At 39.8% G+C, this 15,730-nt stretch overlaps 1 long non-coding RNA gene across 1 annotated transcript in view; it reads right to left on the reverse strand.

Annotated features, from left to right (window-relative positions):
• Positions 1 to 15,439, reverse strand: part of LOC137152863 (uncharacterized) — a 70,617-nt gene extending 55,178 nt beyond the window's left edge. The window contains exon 1 of the long non-coding RNA XR_010919634.1: positions 15,285 to 15,439. This is a non-coding gene — a long non-coding RNA (uncharacterized lncRNA). The remainder of the gene's footprint in view (positions 1 to 15,284) is intronic.
• Between the last annotated feature and the right edge of the window lie 291 nt (positions 15,440 to 15,730).

The following is a 15,730-nucleotide window of genomic DNA, read 5'->3' on the forward strand; positions in this document are numbered from 1 at the left end:
CAATGCTAACATGTAAAAAACACACAGCATGGTTCTCCAGTGTCCTGAACTTTGTGCTGTTACTTGAACCAGTGAAAAGTGGATTCAAAATGCTACCTAATTAGAGATAGTAGTTTGGACCCACTTTGTACTGGTGTAAATAACTGCACAAGATGCAGGCCAATGGAGCACTAGAGTTACATAGAATCACAGGGTTAGAAGGGACTGCAAATCATCTAGTACAGAATAGAAAGGGATATGCTGAATTTAAGTTATTTTTACTCATCCCTTCTATGGTAAGTAGATCAAAAAGGAAAGCAAAAATTGTATTGGTATCATTTACCAAGAAATCTAGAAACAATACATTCTCTTCTCTTAGATACTTGCAGAACTTAGTTGAAATGATTAAAGAACAGATTATCATTGTATAGGAAAGTTAATTTTGCAGATAAAATACTGAACAAAGATTTAATTAAAATTAGATGGCATAGAACAACAAAGCAAAAAATAACAGTACAGACTGAGGAATAGAACAAGAAAGGAAACTCATGTGATTAACGGAAGACCATTCCCAGCCAAAAGGCAGACCTAGGAAAATAGGTAAGAAGGCTATTTTTTAAACTTTCAAATTGTATAAATTTAACGGGTTTGCTAATCTAAGACAAGCTTTAAATAAAGTCACTGCAGAAAATGTGAAGTAAGGTGCTATCCCGTAGCTTTTAAAAGCTTACATTTTTCAAGAGATAAAATTCTGGATGGAGGGAATGTCTTTTTGTGTTACATTTGAAGCAGATACATGTTAGGCACAAAAAGAGTCTAATGGGTAAACAGTGACAGACCACGAGATGAAGGGAAGTTTTATTTGAACAGTACAAGACAGAAGACTGAGGCAGGCTGCCTATACCATGACCCCAGGACAGCAAGAGGGCATAGGAAGTGACCAGCCCACTATAGTTAATCAAAACTCATGTCAAAACTCAGTCTTGATTTATCAAAAACTTCATGGTCCTTCTGAGATTGCCTGGATATGACTCAGAATAAACCTGGGCACAGATGCCAACAAAAGTTGGCTGAATTGTATGTGGATGTTTAAACCATGCAAACATCCATTTAAGGATTTTATATAGCAACTACCATCATGAAACCTAAACCCTTATCTCAAAGGGTTACATGGTTTCAATGCAAAACAAGATGAAACACAGAACTTTCAACTAGCCAAAACTCAGGATGTTAAGGACCTGATCCAAAGCCCATTGAAACCAATGGATTTCTTCCATTTCCCCGAATGAGTTTGGAAGCATATATGTGAACCTATGTGAACTGAAAATGAAATTTTACACAAGCCTGTAAGAAAATCACAACCACTTAATTTTACGGAACACCACAGCCTAATACCAGTTCTGGGTGTATTTAAAGATTTTTTAAAATCACTCCCATTCCATAACTCAGAAGTAATTGTTAATGTATATTACTACAGGTTTCATTTTCTCATGTGCTCCTTTTCTGTGGGAAGTCTGCCTTTCACAAAGATTATTACTATACTCATGTCAATTTGCGACAGATATCTGCAATGAACATCTGTCTTCTTGTCAGATGAATAGTAGTAATGAATATCTGCCTTCCAAGGAAAAGTTGGTCTGAGTATTGTGTTTCCCAAGTGTGTGACAGTAGTGGGAAATCCAAAAGGCCTTCAATATAAACACAGTACCTCAACGATGAAAGTGAGAAGATTTTAGCTTATTAGATACTTGTCAATAAGGGGGAAAAGTACCTGATACAGTAGACAGTAGGGAAAAAAGATGACTTTAATATTTCTTATCTTCCAAAAGCAATCCAGTTAGGGAACAGAAGTATCAAAAGTAAGCAGTGATACTACTCATTAAGTTGGACTTCAACTAACTTTTAATTTTTCATTACAAGGCAGATTTTCTGATATATAGCCACGCAATTACCAGACTTACAAGTGTAACTGGGCACTCAAGTGCACCTAATTAGTCAGTGTGCACACAACTATCCTTCGCAATAATCATCAATGCATGCACAAAAATAGGTGTATCATCACACTGGCATTTTGCATGGAAAGTTGTGAGCCTAAGCTGTGCAAAATCCTGGTCCTCTCATACAAAAGGAGGAAGCTCTGAATGTGCTTGCAGATGTATTTCAAAACAATATACAGGGCAACGTTTTGTTTTGTTAACAGGAGGGTTTGGTTTGCTGCTACTTTTGCATCCTTTATCTTGGCTACTCTCTGATTTCAGGTCCCTCTGTTTCTCCCGCCACCACACATCTCCGAACCCAGTCCTCCTGGGATGTCCTGCCTGGCTGGGGCACCCCCTTCCTTGGTGCCCACCCTTCGGACGTTACAGTCACAAGTGAGGTTTCACAGGACCAAGCCGAAGGGCAAGGACTCCAGCCATTCTTGTCTGTAAACAGGCTGTGAGATACACATTTCGGAGGCAGTTGTCAGGTATTTCACTCCCCCCATTTCCTGCATGACTTCTTGCTAAAGCACACTTTTTTATTCCTTCACTGTATGTTCCATTTCAATAGTTTTTTTAAACTTTTCTCTGTACATATGTTCCACAAATTTCACGGAAAGGGAAGAGTTTGTTCTCTTTTTTATAGAACATTAATTTTATTAATGGGACTAAGCTAAATGGGCCATTTTAAAGAGTGAAATAGGAAGACCTAGAAATAGCAGAATTTGGGCTTAATTTCAATCTTTCACTTACTGCAGCAACTTAAAATCTGGCTGTTTATAAATAGAGCTGTGCTAATAACTAGTTTTTAGTTCATTGGCACTTCTAAAAAATCATTTCAGTCAGCTCAAAATCAAAGTTTTAAAAATATTTTGGCCAAGTAAAGAGTTGAAAAACAATAGTTTTAATTTCAAGCATTTAATTTTTTTTAAATAAAAATGAAGGATACTTCAAAATGAAAAGTCATTTCAAATGAAAAATTAGATGTTTCATTTCAAACATGTCAAAACAAAACTTTTTACTTTTTCAGATTTTTTTGCTGTTTTTATTGACAAACAACTCTGTGAAACTGACACACATTTGCAAAACCTTTCAGCAGTGCCAAATCTGCATTTTTTGCCAAACGTTTTGGCTGAAAAATTTCATCTAGCTCTATTTTTAAATTATTAATGAGTAAAATATGGTATGTGAAAAAGTAGGGGATTTATTAATAAAATTAATTCAAGTCACCTTGAATTTTCACAGGCGTAAATCAAAAGTAACTCCATTGAAGTCAATACAGCTATGCAAGACAGATGTTAGTCACACTAAGCAATGTGCTATTGTAAGGCATTCAGATACTACAGTGATAAGGGCGTGTAAGAAACTATATAGAACACAATAGTATTATAGTTGTAAATTAGGAGACTCAAGTCCTCTCTGTCTTATTCTGAACATTTAAAATATGTATTGATTTTACTATTAAAAAGAGTATTTCACATCTACTCAACCTGTATATATTTTTGAGACAATAAAAGACCAATAATGCTGTCTCTTTGGTTGATCCATTTCTAAGAAGTTATACCACAAAAGAGAGAGTGATGCTTTCCAAATGGGTTATATAGTAATGGAATTTGGAGATAATGTTTAGTAAAGGAGAAATAAGATGAGAACTGTTGCCATAAAATATTTAATTTTTTTTTCGCTTTTCATCTTAGTGACTGCATTTCATTTCTCTCATTCTCTGTCAAAAGTCTACATTTGGAATTGTACAAAGCTCTCTGCATTATGATCTTGTTCAAACTCAATTTAATTTCTCTGTGTCTCCATTTCTCTCTCGCTCTTCCTCCTGCTGCTGCTAATTAAGATAAACGTCAAATGTTATTGCTGAAGGGAAAACTGTAGCGAGTGTCCTCGGTCTCTGTATTTTCCATTTTGCCATGAACTGTCACCAGTGATTTAGGACTGAGTACTAGAGATGATATTAATGCTGATGAAATTAAGTGAGTGTTTTCTGATGTTGACATCCCTCAGTGTTTAGTGAGGGCATCCTCTGGCTCTCCCATTACCATTGCTGGAACACCCTCTTCCTTTTTTAGAGGATTAAAATTAATGCACTCTGGGGAGACAAATTCTGGCCTCATCTATAGTAAGAATTTGCCCCTTATTCCAGACAGCAACCTGGCTTCACTGGTAAAAAACATGGGACAAATTCTTAGTTGGTATAAAATCAGTGTGGCTCCAATGAAGCTATGCCAATTTTATGCTAGGTGAGGGTCTGCCACCCTCCCAACCCCAATATCAAGTTTACCCCTGCAAACCACAGCTTTCCATATTTACTCTTGGAGTTTAGGTGTATTGCAGCTGCATCAGTGGCAGGCCATAGATTGCTATAATCAGGGCAAATTCCCCACATGCTCAAGTACCCAGGAATTCAAAGTGGTACAAAAAGGTATGTAACCAGACATCACAGGATGATTTTTTTAAAGTAAATTTTGACTGAATATCAAGATAACTTTTGGGCAAAGAGATCAATCTGAATGTAGTATAATCTCGCAAGGGAAGTTGAGGAGTCCCATTGGTCGGGTCATTTAACATAAGACTGCAAAAGGTGTTTAAATTAAATTGTAGGGAGCAATCTTGTACTCGCAGCAGGATGGATAAGGTGGCCTAATAGTTCTTTTTCCATCTCTTATTTCTAATTTCTTGGGTCAAATCCTGAAGTCCTTTTTCACTCTTTACTTAGTCTTTACTTATGCAGAACTCCCACTGATACCAATTAGACTATTGCTTGAATAAGAACGTCAGGATTTGGTCCATTAATTCTATTACCAACATTATCCTTAGTGATGGAGGAAACTATTTCCTCAGAGAGATTTCATGTCACAGTGGCTCTCAGCTGAAAGAATAGTGAGGAGAAGTGAGTGTAGTGTGTGTAGCAGGGGGTGGGAGGGACTCTCGTTGTATGGTCGGGAGAGCAGGACAATGGAATTGAGTGATTTATATGGTGCATAAAAATATGGAGTCAAGAATCAGTTTTACAAAGGAATCCTCACTCACTGTCTTTAGAGCCCAGTACCTTAAAGCAAAGCTAAAAGAACAGAACACCTGATAGATGAACAAACAAAAGGATCTTGTTCTACTCTTGTTGATACCATGATACCAAAAGATCAGTTTGGTAGCTGGAGGATGATGAATATTAGAAAAACAGATTCACACTGAATAGAAGGGCTTGTCTACACAGCACTGAAGCACTTACTGAAGACGCTGCCTACGCCTATGGGAGAGCTTCTCCCACTGGTGCAGGTACTCCACCTCCTTGAGAAGAAGTAGCTATATCAACAGGAGAAGCACTTTCGTCGACATAGCACTGTCTACACCAGGGAGGGGGTTGCTATAACTATGTCACACAGGGATGTGGATTTTCCACACTTCTAAGCAATGTAGATATTGACATAAGTTTGTAGTGTAGGCCAGGGATAAGCTAGAGGTAGATACTGTGCCAGAGTCTAGCAAGGAAAAGTAGGAGTAAGAAATAACAGCTATTAGACCTGCCCTGAAATCAAAATCTAGGAGTCAGGTAGTTTAGAGAGAAAAAAGGGAATGATAGAAATGTCAATGGATATGTATCCAAATTACAGTAGCCAATTGGCCTGCTTTAGATGGATGTTAGTATTGCCAGGGGATAAAAAGACTTCTGAATGAGTAAGAAGGCTGAAAGCATTAGGAAAAGGAACAAAGATAAATGGGGGAAAAATTGACCCAGCTTGAAAACTTGGACTTCCTGTCTGTCTAAACTAGGAATTGCTAGATCAGACTGGAGGTCTGTCTAGTGTCAGGGAGCCAGACACAGGAGGGCTAGTCTCCTAGCAACACGCTGGTCATAGCTAATCCTAACAGGGGCTGCCTGATTGACTGTACTTCCTAATTGATGGAGGGATGGAGCTACATACTATTTAACCCAGAAACATCCAGAGCTTGCCAACTTCTCAGCGTATTCCCTTCCTGCTCCTGTTCCTGCCTTGGATCCTTGGCTCTGCCTTGGACTTACAACCTTGGTTGATCCTCCAGTTCTGGCATTTGGTTTCTGATCACTGGCTCCAACCCATGGCTCTGCTTCCTGACCAGTCACTGGTTCACCCATTGCTTCTGTCTTTCAGCTTTCTGATCACTGACTCCATCTCTCAACTCAATTCTCAGCTACATCCCCAGGTCTCCCATAGCCTTGATCCTTGTCTCCAGCCCAGCTCTGCTCTAACCATGGCTACCCCCATGGCTCCAACCATTAGGCCTGACCACCCACAGCCCAGTCATGTCCTTGGCATCTAGTCTAGTATCCTGTCTCTAGAACCAGACGGTTCAAAGGAAGGTGCTAGAAAACTCTTTCCTAGATGTTTATGTAAGAAATGGAACTGACTGAAAAAATGGATCAAAACATTACCCTGCTCCCAAAAAGGTTTTGCGTTTTTTGTTGAAAATCTGGAAAATTTCCATGTCAATTTTTGGGGGGGAAATTAATTTGAATTTTTCATAATTTTTGGTGCAAAATGTTTACTATTTGCTGACTCTCTCTAGCCATAAAGCTGCCTATAAAGGAAGTATAACCAGCTATAATAAAGGGGCCCAATACTGCCAGGTCCTGAGCAGCTCCAGTCAAGTAATGAGATCATTCAACTGCTATTCACTTCAGGCTTTTTAAACTGATCTCAAGAGGCAGTGAAGGTGCTGAGTGCATCCCCGGGGTCATGCAGCACCTCACAGACTAAGGTCCCAGGCTGTTAGCAGTTTTGTGTGGACAACTGATTGAGCAGAGTTATCTGAAGCCTTGCAAATCAGTTTATTAATCAAAGATCATCATAAACAGGGAGGTTCACACACTACTGATCTCTGGGGAACAGTCTGGCAGCAGTTCAGTCTCTCCCAAAGTCTGAGCCTAATTTGATTTATATGTCTAGTCCACTTGTTTATGACAAGTAGAAGATTAATACACCTTATTCCCCTTTTCTTATCTAGTTTCACATCTATTTTTCAGTATACATAGACATCTTTACCAATCAGACACGATAACATTCCAGAGATTAGAAAACCATGAAGTACAAATAGCGTTAGTCTATAGAGAAATGAACTGTTTTGTACTAATAGTACCCAACACAACATTTATATACAACATTCCTTAACGGAACATGCATCCTACTTCTCGCAGATTCTGCATATACAAAGAACACAGAGTGGAACAGTTTAAGTATTAGTAAACCTTCACAATAAAGTTTAGCGTGAGTACAAAGCATTCTAGGAATCCAATTAATAGTTATACAGCTTAGCCTAAATACAAACCATTTTGAAAAAAATATATATATTGGTGAATAAGGTCAATCAAAATAATATTCAATATTCTTCTAACCTGATTTTGTTTTACTGAGACCATCACTGTGTTAGCAGAGGCAACACTGTTGGGAAGTAATCTCTCATTTGTAGTAAGTGGAAGAACTATTATTGAATTATTATAGGACAAATGGTTCCAGAAATGACCCTTTTAAACATATTGATTAATTAAGGTAGTTTGGGTTCTTACCAATATTTCATAACCCACACTAAAAAACCCACCACTTCTAAAGCATTTAGAGTATGAAATGCTAAATATATATACGCAAATATCTAACTAATTAGACTAGTGGGATATTCCAATTTTCTCTTGGCCCCGAGTCAGCCATTCATCCCCATTCAGACAAGCATGTGATTAAGTGCTTAACTGAATAGGGATGGATTTAAGTATGAGTTTAAATGCTTTGCTGAACTGGGGCCTTAGGGCTTTCAAAGGGAGTTAGGCACTTAAATACCTTTAAAAATCTGGCCCTTGATAAATATTTACTAACGTGTACTTTTTTTTTTTTTTTTTTTTGTGAAAGGTGAATTATGATATGACAAAGCAGTGCATTGTGCAACACACATGAATAAAATTGATGGGCTCTGTGAGTTATATAGTTTAAGGCATTTATTAAAGGTCACAAAGTCCTCCTGGCTCGTCTATCATTACTTCAACTAGACTTTAAGGGACATAGGTGTGGAATTGGTTCAGCAGATTTTTTTTTCTTGTTTTGGACTCTTCACTCCACACACATTGGTCTGTTTTAGTGCGAGGGATTGGCATGTCTGAGATTGTTTGGTCCTCGATGTCTAATGACACTAGTTCATTGTGAAACTTTATCAAACTTCCAGGGCCACAATTTAAAAAAAAAAAAACAGATTTCCCCCCTCTAGTGGTTTTAGTATTCAGGATATGATGATTGGGTCATGGAACTATGTGCAGCAAATATGTCATACTTCTTACTAAAGGTCTTAGACCAAAGGATAAAGTTACAAACTGCAGCCCTGTGTAAATACAGACACATTTGCTTAACTAAGCATCTCAATAGTCCTAATGTCTTCAGTAGAACTACTCAGACACTTAAAGTTAAGCATATGCATGTTTGCAAAATTGGGGCCTAAGTCATATTACATATAGTATGTAATTCATTTATGACACCCTTCCCACGCCAGTGTTGGCATGCTGGGCAGAAACTAACCTCTTCCATTCCTCTGACATTTGCTGCTGTTTCCATTTTCTCTATGGTGTTGAGCATGACTATTCTGCTGTCCCTGCTAAGGATTCTTCCTCAAGGTTTCTCTTAGGTGCCCTCATTTCCTCACACCAGTTGGTTTCCACTTGACAGCTTCATAGGGGAGTCTGTGCAGTGGCATCTTGAGTATGTGACCAAAATATGTCCAGCCCGTCCTTCTAATTCTCTTGGAAACAAACTGCTGGTTGGTGGGGTTTTTTGGATCTCTTCATTGGTGATGAAGTCTTTCAAACCAGTGCCCAGATCCTTTCGTGGGCCCTTATTTATGAAGTGTAAACGTTTTAAACAGCTGATTACCGTTTAAACTGGAGGAGGGAGGGAGCAGCAGCTGGGCTCTGGGCAGTTCACGCTGGCGGGGAAGCGCGGAGCCCAGCGCAGAGGGGTGAGTCACAGCTGGGCTCGGCTCCCCGCAAGTGGGGGAGAGGCATGGAGCCCAGTGCCTGGGGGGGTGGCCACAGCTGGTCTGGCTCCCGCCAGTGAAAGCAGCTGGGCAGCTCCTGCTGTCAAGGAAGTGCGGAGCCAAGTGCGGGGGAGGGGTGAGTCACAGCTGGGCTCAGCTTCCCACAAGTGGGGGCGAGGTGCAGAGTCCAGCGGTGGGGGGGGAGGGGTAGCCATAGCTGGGCTGGATCCCCGCGAGCGCAGGGGGTGGTACGGAGCCCAGAGCCAGGAGGGAGGTGTGTAACCATTTATACATTCTATTTTTAGAACGTTTAAACGAATTTTTAATTAAACTAATTTTTACATCCCTAGTGTCTAGTTTGTCTAACATTTGACTAGCTCTCCGGCTCTCAGCCATATGTTAGCACTGAGATTACGTTTGAACTGAAAATTCTCCGGTTTTGTGTGGTGTTCTATGTCTTTGATTTCCATGTCTTGTTGAGTTTAGTAAATACCTTTCCTGTCCCTGATGTCACTTCTTTCTTGAGGCTAATGTGATGCTGCCCAGGTAGATGAACTGTTCTACTTTCCTGGTATTTTTGCCTTCTAATGTGATGTTACTACTTGGCATCTGGGTTTCAAGGATGTTTGTTTTAGCGTCACTAATCGGAGCCCTGCGAGGTCTGCTGTTTTTGCCAAGTAGTCTTTCTTTGTAACTTTTGGAACTTTGTTACAACAAAGTTGTAACAAAAACAGTGAAACAACACTTAAAGGTAACCAATTAAAATTAAACAAGGGGAGGTTTTTGCCAGTCATTTGGTGCTAGTATGAGAACATCTGCCAACTAGACAGGTGTGTGCACGTGAATTACATCAAGGGAAATCTGCCTGCCAAACTGATGTCTACAGGAATGATCCATATTCCATGAAAAACACAGGAGAAAAGTGCACCTGCCAAGAAGCAAGAGTAGGGAATAATGTGCCACACAGAAGGTGGTCAGTTGACTCAAACTTAAGTATATCTAAAATGTCACACTATGGGAAAACATACCAAGAGGATAAGAAAAGAATTACCACTATACAAAATTAGATGGTGTTAAGTCATTTATATGTGGTGTAGTTTCTAGATAAACTAAAGTGAATATGACAAACTTCTCTCTCAGAACAAGATTTCTATTGTCTATAGCCCAGAGTCAGTAAATTCTCTCTGCCTATTCCAGAAAGGCATTTAAGCATGTGGTAAATCTCATTGAAATCAATAGGTCTTAAGCAGCACTTAAAGCTAAGCATTTCTGAGGGCTTTTCCGAATCATATGGCCATCCAACATCTTGACAGATGAAAGGAAACACGACAAAGTCAGTCAGTCAATGGTGCCTGGCAGTGATGCGAGAGAAGAGCCCAATGCGCGAGCTGCAGACCTTCCCACAGTGGCTGCAAGCCCACTCCTCACATGGAGGTTAGAGCACACGCTGCTTCTGACTCTCCGCGATGACTGCACCAGCCTTGACCCGGTTTCTCCAGACTGAATGGCTGGGGGCAGGGCTCTCCCCATTGTCAGTGGGAATGCTGAATGTCTCAAAACCCTTCTTGACCTTGTCGCTCTATTGGAGCTTTGGCCTTCCTCTGTGCCACAGGGAGTTCTGGAGTTGGCCATAGAGCACAATCTTTGGCAGACCATCTTGAGGCATGTGCGCTACGTGTCTCAGCCAGCGAAGCCTATGAGAGTCCAGCACAGTCTGCGTAGACTGTAGGGCAGTTCGCTCACAGATCTCATTGGTAGTGATCCATTGGTCCCGAGCGACTCCAAGGATTTTTCTGAGACAACGAAGGTGGAAGCTGTTCAATTTCCGCTCCCGCTTGGAGTACGTGTCCCATCTTTCACAGCTGTAAAGGAAGGTACTGAGGACACAAGCCTGATAAAACAGAGACGTTTGTATTCAGGTTTAGCAGCTTGTTGTTCTAGACATGTGAGGTAAGTTTGCCAAAGGTGACAGAGGCCTTGCCAATTTTCTCATCGTCTGTATCAAGGCTAAGTGAACCAGTTAAAGTTGAGCCTCAATAGCAGAAATGATCCACATTGTCCAGAGCTTCACTATTGACATAGACGTTAGATGGGATGTCAGTGCCTTGTGACAGGACAACTCTTTTCTTAATGCTGATTGCCATGCCAAACTTGATATATGCATCGGAGAACTTATTCATCATGATCTGCAATTCATCAGGTGAATTAGAGGCAAATGCAGCAGCATCTGCAAAGAGCAGATCCCAAATAGAGAGTTGGGTGACATGCCTTTTGCTCTGAAATCACCTGAGGTTAAACAAACTGCCATCCGTCCTCCATTCAATTAGTACGCCAGATTGATAGTTTCTGAAAGCATTCTTAAAAAGAATAGAGAAGATGCCAAAGCCGGTAGGTGCTAAAACACAGCCTTGCTTCATGCCAGTATCAATGCTAAACTCAGACAATGTTTTATTTTCACACTGGATAGTTGCCTTTATTGCTTCATGACCACAGGCCAGCTGCAGGTCTTTAATTGTAGTGCAGACATACCTTTAGATTGCTGTGTTAAAGAAATCTTAACTTACACAGCACAGAGTAGTTATAGAAGTCCACAGATTTGCTGCTGCAGTTCTTTAGCAGGAGACCATTTTCAGCATGGCTGAAGGCATCAGCAAAAAGATTTACACTGGGATAGCTGTATCTCAACAGAAAGCACTTGAAAGTATTTTTTTTTTTAAATGAAAGCTTAAAGTCTGTCGGAAACTGCACAAGGTAGTCAAAATTGCAGACACCCCTCAAAAAAAAAAAAAATCCCAGCATTTGTGATTACATTTACATTCAGGATTTTCATCAGCCCTCTTCTCACTGCAAAATGAACTCAGCAGTTTTCTCACCAATCTGTGATTGAAGTCCACACAATTATATTAAAAAGAAAAATTAAAGTCTGCTTTCATTCTCACAACTTACTGTTGCAACTACCTCCTCTTTGATAGCAACTGTACAAAACTCTTTTCAGCTTCACATCTTCAGAAAACAGCCTTGAATTTTTTGCAGCACTTTATAAAAATAAATATTTTAATATCTGATTTATTTTTCATTTCATTTACAGGTGTAGAAACCCATATTCCATCATATAGCTTTAAGATATTTGTTAACAATCTGAATTCATGTATCATTTAAGTTGATTTTTTCTTTTTTATTCAGATACAATCTGAAACTCAAAGAAAGGTATTTTATATTACAGAATATGATAAGATTCAGCTGAATGTCATTAAATGGTCTTTATTGTAAAGGACTGGATTATGATATGCTTATTCACACTGGGTACTACACTGCATCCATGAGTACCCCCTTAGCTTTAAGCTTCCCATGGTGTGAGATACTAGTTAGAAGGAGTAAGTAAATCATAATCTAACCCAAAGAGTCTACCTACCATCTTGGCTAGCTACTCTTAAGTAATTATAGTTGAACTGATAGATAGATAGATAGATAAGATAGATAAACTGTTAATTAAAATATAATCTCACCCTCTTTTTAAGGCTATAAAGATGTTGCTTTTGTCACCCTAGTATATTAAAATGCAGTGATAACTCTCACTATCAGCGCTTCTTTAACTCAAAAGAGCTGTTCAAAGCTTTGCATTCTATAAAGGAAAAATCTGCACACAAACAAGAGCTCAGGGACATTCATATCCAGAGCTACATGCACACATCAGTATTTAAACATAAGTTAAATATATGCATTCGTTTAATATATATGGATAGATAGATAGATCTATTGGAAAGCAGAGCTACCCTGCTATCACACTTTTCGTATTTTCAGTGAGAGTTTCTATAATTCATGGTCAAATATGGATGAAAGGATCATCTAAGCGACATGTACAGTGGGACAAACTACAGAAAATAGCTACTAGCCTGAAAACCCTCATCTATCAGGAGAAACATAAAATGGAAGCTGTCTGTCCTTATTGACGCTCTCCACCGGTTCTCCAGCCTTCGGTGAAATCCTGGCCCCCACTGAAAGTCAATGGCAAAACACCTATTGATTTCAGTGGGACCAGGATTTCACCCCAACAGTCAGAGAAGGTTTGATTTAAGACAATGACTCAGGTTCAGAGGGGATAATATATAGCCAAGATTTTCAAAAGTGACTAGTGACTTGGGGTTCTTCAGTTTTTGGATGCCCCACCTGGTACCTTAAAGGGGCCTGATTTTCAGAGGGCTGAGCATCCACTGTCTGGAATCAGGCCTGTACAAGATTCACCATCTCACTGCATCCTCTTGAGGCTGGACCCAGCATTGTGGTACTTCTGCCGCCATCTCTCCACAATAATGCCTATGCCTCCCAATGTAGAGGCACCTCGCCCCTTTGCCCTAGCTACATCACAGCATTCAACCCCTTCTGGGGTAGCAGCAGTCCCTTGCTCCAAAATCTGAAAACATGAAAACAGTCTTTGGCCCCACTGGGCTGAGCCTTCAGCCCCCTACCTTACAGGCAGGCTTCGAGCAGCAACAGCCTGTCTTATAATCAACCCAGCCACTCAGGTCAGGTCTACACTCCTACCAAGGGTTTCTGGCAAGACGTAGCCCTCAGTCTCCTTCTAGCTTAAGCCCAGCTTCTTTCTCCACATCAGACTAGCCTGTCTGCTCTCCACCCCATTACTGGGCTTCCTTCCTTTTAGTTCAACACCCGGCACAGAGACAGGGCACTCTGTGCCAAGGCATCAAGTTGTCTCTAACTGGGCACTCAAGAAACAGAGACCTCCACAATCACTCGCCATTTTTGAAAATCTTGTATATGTTTATGTCTCCAATTCCAGCAATGGCTGCTATGCATTGCTCCTCCATCCAGACAATTCCTACTCCTTCCAAATAGAATCTATAAAGCAGTTATGGGTGAAGTTGTTTCCAGACAGAATAAAGGAGCAGATCCATAGGGCGAAGGAGGTATGTGTGCACACCCATTTGGCAAATAGTTATATGACTTTTCTGCATTGGCCAGAATCTGGTGCTATTTAACCGAGGCATGAAAGCACTGAGACACATTTTAGATACTTAAATGAGTAACTCAGTGTTTTGATGAAAAGAAAGAACATTTAGAAAGATTAGAAAGAAATTCCCTCCAGGGAAAATATATATAAGAATAGCAATTCCTTTTCAGGCCTCATGCAGGAACTCATGCACGTCAGATATAGAACAAGCATTTTAGATCTCTGTAAATGGATTTGAAGTGTCACATATGCAGGAAAAGTTGTTTGCTTTTATCAGTAAAAATTACATCATCCATGGATTTAACAAGGTTACTTTAATCAAGAGGAACTAATAAAGGAAAACTAAAGTTTCCTTTACATATATATATAAAGTTTCCTTTACATATACACACTGTGGTCATAATCTAAACCAACAGCTGCTTTTGCAGTTAGTAGTTGCAAAAGCAAGCAATACATGAACTTCATTAGGCCTTAGGGATTTTTGGTCAGTTTTGAGAGCTAATGATTTTATCCTTGTAGATAAGTGGTTCCACTGTAAAATATTTTAAAAATGAAAAGAATTATGGATGGGATTTTCAAAACCACTCAACATGAGTCTAACTGTTCCCATTGACATCGATGGACGCAGAGTTAGAACTTGTTTACATGATGTATTGCTCTGCGCTAGCTGGGTGTAAAATCTAGTGTGTATTAGAGAATTGTGCACTAACTGGCCTGTGTGGACCCTACTGCTTGCACTGAATGTTCCCTAATGTGCATTAATGTGCACACATTAATTAGTGCATGCCACAATTGTCCACTGGCCCATTAGTGTGTGATATTCTAATTCGCACTACAATTTACGCCATCTAGTGCAGACTAATGCACAGCGTAGACAAATCCTTAGGCCAATACTGAGTGCTTTTAATCCCACTCTTTGTTCCTTTATTATGCAGTTTGTCCTTGATAAAATATGTCCAGTTTTGAATCATTGTATCCCATTCGTGGAATTTTTCTATCAGAAAGAAACTTATTCAAGAGGTGTTTGAAGAAACATTGTTCAAATAAAACACACATACTTTATGGGCTGTCATCAACATACCCATTATATTCATAATGTTGATATTTATAGTACATGTTTTATTGTATCTTGCATATTAATTAGAACCATAGAAAATTATGTCAGAGCTCCGCTGACTGTTGGAATGATTTGTCAACTTCTGTTGTCAAATATTTACATGTAATTTCAACTAAGTCAGATTTGGCTCAAAGCATTTATATACATTAACCATTTCCATTTCAAGGAATGGACAATCCAAGAGACAACACAACCAACTATGTGAACAACAGATGCAAAGGTAGGTATAAAAGTGAAATTTTACCTATAACAGAAGATGGACCTGATTCTTAGAAGACAACGGTGATTCCACTGAAATCAATGACGTTACACGAGATACAACATGAAGAGCTGGATCTTTAGGAGGGGTTCAAGGTCCACTTCCATTCATGTTCCCAGTTCAGCCCAAGAAAAAGGCACCCAGAATGTGAAGTCCAGAGGGACTGTGGTAGCTACAGACTTGGCAGCAAGGTATTCTGGGAAAGAAAAACAAGGAAACAAAAGAACGTCTTGTTCTTACTAGGGAAAAGAGCAAGTGACAATGCAAAGAAAGAGAAAAGACTTATTGTACCTGAAGAGCTCAGGACTTGATGTTTGGGCGGGAAAGCGGGAGGGAAAGAACCAATGTGGGTTTTCGAACAGCCTGGGAAGAGGCCTAGCGAGACAGTCAGGGGGCTGGTGAATGTGCAACAAGAAAAGGGTTTGGTGCTA

Source organism: Emydura macquarii, unplaced genomic scaffold, assembly GCF_026122565.2.
Source record: "Emydura macquarii macquarii isolate MOO-44397 ecotype Brisbane River unplaced genomic scaffold, CSIRO-AGI_Emac_v2 contig_1230, whole genome shotgun sequence".
Taxonomy (NCBI): Eukaryota; Metazoa; Chordata; order Testudines; family Chelidae; genus Emydura; species Emydura macquarii.